Source organism: Rosa rugosa, chromosome 4 (genome assembly GCF_958449725.1).
Source record: "Rosa rugosa chromosome 4, drRosRugo1.1, whole genome shotgun sequence".
In the NCBI taxonomy this organism is placed as follows: Eukaryota; Viridiplantae; Streptophyta; class Magnoliopsida; order Rosales; family Rosaceae; genus Rosa; species Rosa rugosa.
This window is the reverse complement of record NC_084823.1, coordinates 9,209,264-9,217,915: the sequence shown is the minus strand read 5'-3', so window position 1 is coordinate 9,217,915 and position 8,652 is coordinate 9,209,264. Positions and strand designations below refer to the sequence as shown.

The window sequence follows — 8,652 nt, the reverse complement described above, 5'->3', positions numbered from 1 at the left end:
AATGAATACGAGTGAAATTATGTTGGGTGACATTTATGCTCACTGTGTGCAATTTTCCCTCAACACACATGCATGCCAATGACCTCCCTACTCAAAATTGCCCAATGAAGCAGATAGTATGTAGAGGTTATAATTTTACCAATTATCACCAGCGTGCCCTTTAGTTTCGCCACTAACTGGCAGTGCTCCAGAGGTCCTAAACCAACAACGCCGTGAGGCTCTTGGAGCAAACAAAGAATGAAGACACAGGCAACAACTCAGTTCTTATAATTTGGCAACAACTCAGTTCTTATAATTTAATTTTACGAAAACTATGTCATTTTGTGAGAAGTATATTGCGTCCTCAAACAAATGCATGTGCAAATATTGTGAAAATAATTCCCGGAGTTTTTTATGACCACAAAAAATCTAGATCCATAACGAGAGTGAGTTGCTTTGCTTGTATCCAATTTGGACCTCTAATAAGTAGACTTGTTCTGTTTATTGCCATAAGAGCATCATGGTCACAGCAACTTCTGCAGTAATACCACTAAAAAAGAACGCCTTTTGAAACAGAGAGAATCTCTAGATATGCTACTTTGTTACATGGTCATTTTTCTTTGATGGAACTGAAGCCAAGTGGTCACCAATCGTAAAGATTTGCATCTAGGAATTCTGCCCCATCGGCGTAGGGACATTAAGTTCTGCCTTCTTCTTTAACCACCTGCAATCCGTTAAAGAAAATCTCGTTATCATCAAACCCTGTACATTGACCAACATTGTAGTTAAAATAAAAAAAGAAAATAAATGTAATCATATAATTCACAATTCATACAATCTCAGTTACCTGAACCCAAGTCTTCAGCTTCATCAACTGAAAGTTCTAAAAGCCTCGAATTATAAGAGGACGGATCAAGTGCCTTCCAATCAGTATTTTCATTGTCTTCTAGGTACATTTCGGTCTCTGTTACCCAGTCTTCAACAATGCTAGTGTTGTCAAATGATATAGGATCCACATACTCATGCTCTTACGAACCCTGTAAGAAAATCGATTAGCAAAAGATTAACATTTACAAAACACATATATAGAGCCTATTGGTTTCTACTTACATCTACCTTAGTTGCAAGTAGTACTGAACAAAGACAAAATCACTCAGCCGTTCATGCTCTAAGCTGTTCCTCGTCTTGTGCAACTGATCAAAAGGAATCTGATTCTCCTTGCACTGAATTAAGCTGCAAGTTTGACAGAGAATACGAACTGCAAAACATACCATATTTGGGCAACCACCGCCATATGTAGACCACCATTCAGCTGTTTAAACAAACAGAAGTTTTAAAGAAATAAGCCCAAAGATGAAATACCTACAGTCAAACTACAATGACATAGGCAATGGTCTGGCTACATTTAAGTATCTATCATTCTATCGATTAAAATTATATTAGCACACGGTTCGTGAAACTATTTTCTTGAAAAAATACATATGCTTCTTTAGATATCTGCTGTACAGTCCAGCAAATACAGAAACCATGTTTTGGAAATAGCGATGCAATCTAACTAGATATCCTCACCGGGAAGCAGAGTGTCTCTGGCTCTAATGGCCAAATTCCTCCCCAGATCTCCAACAGCATTTTTGTACAAGTTTATCTCTTTGCTGATTTCATCTTGAACTTTTAAATCTGGAACCAATTTCTCTATGCAGTCGCTTATCTTTGACATAATCACCTTGTGCATTTCTTCCTTGATGCTATAGAAAAACTTGCGATTAAGGTAAAAACCAGCAGCATGAAGAGGAAGATCCCATAATTTTTGCCACCTGTAATCTATAATATTCCAGTAAGCCATATATTCTTCTTTCTTGACAAGTTCTCTCTTGATTGTAATACATATCCCATTGCTGCCTCCTTCTGGCTACCAACAATTCTCAAAACTCGCAATAGTGGATTTGTTAATCGAGTAATCATAATGCACGAAGACCAAATGTGTGATTACTTAATACATCCAGCATTGCTGATCCTTCTGTTGTTTGAGAATAAGGGCAGCCTTCCCATTCTTTTGAAGCAACCATAGTCTGCAAATTAAATTTAAGGTCAGCCATTTGTTTCAAAGTCATGAAATCTGTAGCAAACCGAGTTACTCCCAGCTTCACAATGTCATTTCCAAAAGTATACCTCCGCATCATATTCAGAATGACGACGTGTTTATAGATAAATGTTGTAACAGATCTAGCCTGTTCTATAATAGATTTTATCCACTCAAGTTTTCCAAAATCCTCAAGTATCAAATTTATGCAAGCAGCAGCACAGGGAGACCAGTACAGCATAGGGAATGTATCCATCAACCTCTTCCCAGCAACAACATAGTGCTCTTCACTATTTGTAATTACTTGCAAAACACGCCCAACTTCAACTTCTTCCAACACTTGCTTAAGAATCTCATACAAAGCATCTGGAGAATTTATAAATGAGGAAGCATCCACAGATTTCAAATATGTTGTTCATTCGGGACTGTACACTGAGAAATTTAGCAATATTCTACCCTTTTCGGAGTTCAATTGGTTTACTAGAAAAAAGCAACCATTCCGTTCCCAAGTATTCATGTGCTGATGAATATCATTCTTTACTTCTTCAACCACATTATTTCATATCCAACCCCGAAGATCATGATACGAGGGTGGTTTACTCTCCATTCCCCCAGAAGCAATTGCATCAATCATTGGCTGAAAATAAACAGAGTTCTTCACGGCATCCAGAGGAGCCTGAATTTCATATAGAAACCGTCCTATTGCCATATGAATCTGCTGACAGTTCGCCTTTTCAACTTCACCATTACTGCCAGCAGTGCCAGCATTGGCAGCCATTGATCCATTTTCATCTCTTACCCTCTTCCTGTTTTTCCCGTTTGAATTACTTGTGCCAACTTCTGCTTCATTTTCAAACAAATCTGAATTGCGATGACCAACTGATCTTCCTTGCGTGTTTTTTGTAAAATGGATTGTCTACCTCACTACGAATAGGAGCTGGGACATAACTCAGTTTTGTAGCATTAGCATTAGCAGAACCAGAACCCAAACCAGCAGTAGTAGCTACAAAAGAAGTTCCACCCCTCCACCCTACTTGTCTATCAACACCCTCCTCTCGATTTTCCGAAAAACTGAAATTCGGTACTCCAACTTTTCTCCCTACAGCATTACCCTTATACGAGTCAACTACTGCAAGAGGCACAGTAGTCAATCCCTCTAGAACATCACTCCTAAAACAATCAGCAATCTCAAGAGGCACATCAGTCAGATTATCACCAACCCTAACCCTAATCCCATTATCAACACTCATTCCCACATCTTCCTCTTGATTCATCAAATTGGGCCCTCCAACCTCATTTTCAGCAAACACATTGTCTAGTTCACTAAAACTACGATTCGGGCTCGCACCCATTTGACTCTTTCTGTGCCTAAAAGATGCAATTTTTTCATCTAAGCACTGCAACATGGAAACTCGAACATCAGGAGGGACCTGATCACAAATGGGACCATTTCCTTTTCTACCAGCAAGGTGAAATTTAAACCTATTAATCCCTCCACCCTGAAACACTTTGCCACAATATAAACACTTGTTTAACTCAACTTTTGGGTCCCCAGTTTTAATGTAGATTTGACAGTGTTTCCATCCTGGGTCTTGTTTCTGTGGGGAAATAGCTATGGGGTCAAAACCCTCCAAAGATGTCATCTTTAACAGACTTAATGATCAATCAATCAGAAAATGCTGCATGCATCAAATAAGATGATAAAGGTTCTGAACTGTGAGATGGATTCAAAGGAGAAGATGACTTACTTGTCTTTGGTGATTGCTCCCTCAGTCTTTGAGTGCGTTTGGGAAACAGAGAAATGGTGAGGGGTTTGTGCTTTTATATGTGGGTTTTGACGGATTTCTATGTAACGTAAGAGCTCGACCCGGTTCTCAACTCATGACCATTGACCAAAACAAAAAACCCGGTTTTTTTTTTTTTTTTTTTTTTTAACCTGTTCTAGAAGGGTTGCTTGACTGGGTTCCGAACCCCGCTATTTCAAAAAAAAAAAGGGTTGCTATCTGGGGTTAGATATGTGTAATGGGCACCAATTTTCTGTAAGGCCCGGGTTGGCCCGATGGCACAGGTTGTAAGGGCGTTTTGCATTTTCCGAAACCACCAAGTTTTTTTCTCCAAGTTATAGAAGAATACTCGCTCATCGGAAAACGATTGAAAGTATAATGCAAGAACTTTATATACTTGTGATGAAGTGTTGCTAAACAAAAATATAAGCATTTTCATTTCAAATTGGTTTTGTAATCAGAAACTCAAATGTAATCCCTTGCTCAACTGGTTCTAAAAATATTAGTCATGTCATTGTTCCTATGGTTGAAGGAAGAGCTTTAAGTAAGAGATGACCTATTCTATGCTTTGGAGAATAATTTTTCCAACATCCAAGTTGAAGGCGACTCCAAACTTGTTATTGAATATATCACCAAGTGTGTAACACCCTGCAATCTAAAAATAATTATCAACGGCATCAAAGATATAGCTTCCAAGTTTGAAGACATGTCTTTTCACTACATCCTCTATGAGAGAGAGAGGTGATCACCTCTAGAATTATCATAGGGGCGTTTTGCATTTCTAAAACCACCAAAAAGCCCGATGTGGTTAAAAGTTTTTTTTCTAAGTTATAGAAGAATACTTACTCATCGGAAAATAATAGAAAAGTAATTCACATACCTTTGACAAAAGTGTTATTGAACAAAAGTTATTCTTCTATAAGTAACTTCAGTTAAATTTTGTATAAAAAATAAAAATAAAAAAAAACTTCAGTTGAAATTTGTTTGGCAATTAGAGATTCAGATGAAATCCCCCACTTAGCTAGTTTCAGAAATATTAGTGGTTGGAGGAAGAGCTCTAAGAGACGACCTAATCTATGCTCTCGAGAAGAACTTTTTCTAAATTCCAAGTTGAAGGCAACTCCAAACTTGACATTGACAGGTATCAACCACAAGTGTGAAACACCCTAGCATCTAAAAATGATTACTAATGACATCGAAAATATGACTTTCAAGTATGAAAGTATTTCCTCTTTCACTACATCTTCCGATATTCAAATTTCATTGTCAATGTGATCACCTCGTTGGATCATCGTAATCTGTCTGCCCAATTTTAGATCAATGGTCTTTCTCTCAATGCTTTGCCCAGTTCATTTCAAATTAGAATGACACAATACTGAGTATGAGTGAAATTTTTTTTTTTTGTGAGATATAAATAAAAAAAGAAAAATTATGGATTGGAAATTGTTGCTAGTCTCTTTCTTTTTATCTGAGCGGATATGTGTAGCATGTGAAAGGAATGTTTTAGACTTTTAGCTTTGCCCTTTTATCATTGTCATTAACATTGGTGTTTAGGTTTGCATAAGTATATATGAACAGAACAACGTACAGATCATCTGTTACAGATCGATGCCCTATTTCATTGCAAATGATCGAGGAACTCTTTGTTTCCGAGAGTGGGATTGCTTGGATAGAGAGAGAGAGCAGCAGGATATCTGAACGCCGGACATAAGAGGATAAGCTTTCATTTTCTTTAGTACAGCTACATGTGCACTCTTTTGTCTCCACTGTTGGACTGACTTTGCAATCATCCAACTATTTAAGCTACACGTACCGAGCCAATTAACAAGTTACTCAATTGCTTCAATCCTCAATTCCTCATCACTCTCATCTACACCTTTAACTTATAGAGACTTGTGGAAAATTCAGAATATAGTTGATACACTCTCGAGTACCGTAGAATTTTCATAACTTGTAACATTTATGATTTCTCCAATTTATACGCTACAATGACAAAAACTGAAAAGAACTGAAAGATATGCACTAAAAGTATTCGTAACAGCTTAATATTAAGATCTTTCCAAGCTTTATATTATCAGCACAAAGAGGATCGACAAGTAATCTTCTTTCATTCTTTCATTTTCTCTCTATGAGTTCCATAATATTCTTCCATCTTGATTGCAACTTCCCACCCATGCCAATCATAACATTGCCAAACTTGTCAATGAATTGAACAATTGCAACTAACTCAGAATGCATTTGATTCTCACTTGAATTTCATCGATCATCTGTAGAAAGATCCCATGAACTATGGACCTTTTCTCTTTTCTTTTAACATCTAAAAAAAAGAACAAAACTAACTACATGTTTTTGACTTTTTCTCCTTTCAAAAAATAATCGACTCTGGGGTCAAAGTAATTCAATCGGACGGCTGCCAGGCCGAGGCCGTGAGCAAGGAAAGAACCTTCTAGCCCAACTTCAAGCACCCGCTCTCCTCCACCAGGGTTGGCCTTGCTGCTGGGCAACATTGGCGGCCGCACAGGGCACAACAGCGAAGGGGCACCATATTTTTTAAATAAGATTTAATATATATATATATATATATATATATATATATATATATATATATATATATATATATATATATATATACAGCCCCCTTCCAATGAGGGATCCCTAATTTTTGCCAACTTGAGGGATAGGCTCGCAGCCCTTGGATCTGTTTTAATGAGGCTCGACGGCTGAGATTATGTCAAACCATTTAAAACCTTTCTGACCACGATTAACCTAGAATTCTCGAGTTCCCCAGTTCTCTCTCGCGAGTATCAATGCTTAGAGAACTCCCAATTCGCATCTCAAGCACCATCTATTTCTTCAATTTCTCTGCACATCAGGTGAGTTTTCTCTTAGCTGTGAGTGTATGATTTCTTGCGAGAAAGTCCACTCTTGCCTCATATTGTAATCTAATTGCAGCAATTTTCAGGTTATTCATGATATGAAAGACGGAGGCAAGGATTGAGATGAAAAAGAAAATGATCGGAGTCGGGAAGATGAAGCGGTACTCTAACGTCCTCGACAGGCCTCTCAGCAAAGGAAAACAATAGGTCCTCTCTCTCTCTCTCTCTCTCTCTCTCTTATGCATGAAATTACTTAACCCTGAACTAAATGGGTGTGATTTAATGGATCTCTGTGTATTGGGTAATCGATTTAAGGGGAAAGATCGAAACTTTGTACTGAATTGACCTTCATTTGAGTGATGAGGACCTGGGTTTTTATGCTTTTATTGAATTTTACGGTGATTGAGATTTTGGCTGTTTGATGATTTTGGGATCTGATGGTTGTTTCAGGTCAGTTTGAGTGCATTTGAGTTCTTGTTTTTGGAGCTTGTGTAGTATCATACATGAAAAGTACTTGTTATTGTTTGAAATTTGGAACTGATTTTCTCTTGCCTGATGACGGCTTGCATATGTCAGGAGCATACCTGATATTAACACTGAAATAAATGCAATGGTTTCAAACACTCTGTAGTACAACTTCTTTGCCAAAATTTTAACATTGATGATGTCCTTTTCCAGCTATACAGAGAATTTATTTCTTATGAGTTTGTAAGTTTCCAGAATGACCAAGTTGATTGTTTTTCTCTTAGGAGTTGGGACAAATAGGTAGAAAAAACATTTTTACATAATGAAATAAGAAAGTCATGTTACTCACATATATGTAATTCGTGTGAATGTAGGTATGACATCAATGAAAGCATAAATGAGATGGAGAAGCAAGCTTTGATGACTGGTTTAGTATTTCACCCTCATAGGGATCGTAAGATCGGATTAGGAATCAAAGATATAAAGGTGTGTTATTTGCGAAATTGGATTTGTTGTTCCAAGTATTCTGACTTCATATCTTATTCTTTTAATTAATAGATAGGGAGTTTATCTCTTGGAAAATGGTTAATGGTTCTCGTTGGGTACATTTATATATTACTTGATGCAGGCTATGCTGTTGGGGCTCAGGTCTGGAGCTTTTTGGTGCATGCAAATTAGGTAGCTGACTCACTTGAGAAAGGCACTGAACATGAGGACGGGTACATGATGTGAGAAGGAACTAATGCAAGGTACTACGAATGGAAGGTTGGGTTGATGTTAAGGCCACGACTGGATCGGGATCTCATAATGCAGCATGAAAGAAACAGATACCATTGCTTCTAGTTTTATTTTTGGTAGCAACTCCAAATTATTTAAGGCCTTGTGGTTAGTTTGCAGAATGTGGAATAGTACTTCAATCATCCACAGTTTCTTATGTATTTAATCTGCTGTTGGTGCATGAGATAAGAAATGGCTTGCTAGTGATATTATTACTATTGCAAACACGCCTCTACTTCAATTGGTGATAGAATTGAAGCAGACGGCAATGTTATTAGGATTTGCATCCTAACATCGATATCTTTTTCCTTTCAAGCTTCATAAGTTTAACACAAAATCTAACCAAGTAGAGTGCTTCATCTAAATCTTAAAATCTGGCAACAAAAGGTTCGTGAAAAAAAGGGTTCTAATCATTTTCCTTTCTTTCTCCAGTTCTCTCAAAGCAAGGACCGTAAAATTCAGAAAAATAGAGACAGTTCCAACTAGCACTCATCAATTGGATTGGAAAGTTCTGAACTTGTGTATGTATTTTTAAAGACATGTATATGTGATCGTCTCTATTTGTCAATTGGACTGCATTTCTGAAAACTTATGAGAATGTATCTACAAATATATGCAAGCAAGCAAGCATATGTAGCATATGCAGGGATATATAACAGATGTTAGGATTCATAAAACTCAATTTCTCAGA

The 8,652-nt window shown here is 37.3% G+C and overlaps 1 long non-coding RNA gene and 1 pseudogene across 2 annotated transcripts; one reads left to right on the top strand and one right to left on the bottom strand.

The window, feature by feature from the left end:
* Positions 1-444: 444 nt before the first annotated feature.
* LOC133707099 (uncharacterized) lies at positions 445-3,797 on the bottom strand (annotated as a pseudogene).
* Positions 3,798-6,467: 2,670 nt separating this feature from the next.
* Positions 6,468-8,179, top strand: LOC133745468 (uncharacterized). Of its 2 annotated transcripts, none has more exons than XR_009863635.1 (4): positions 6,468-6,716; positions 6,806-6,926; positions 7,559-7,670; positions 7,813-8,179. It is a non-coding gene; the product is annotated as an uncharacterized LOC133745468 (long non-coding RNA). The 2 variants fall into 2 exon arrangements; XR_009863636.1 differs by having other exon boundaries at positions 6,796-6,926.
* The last annotated feature ends 473 nt before the right edge of the window (positions 8,180-8,652 follow it).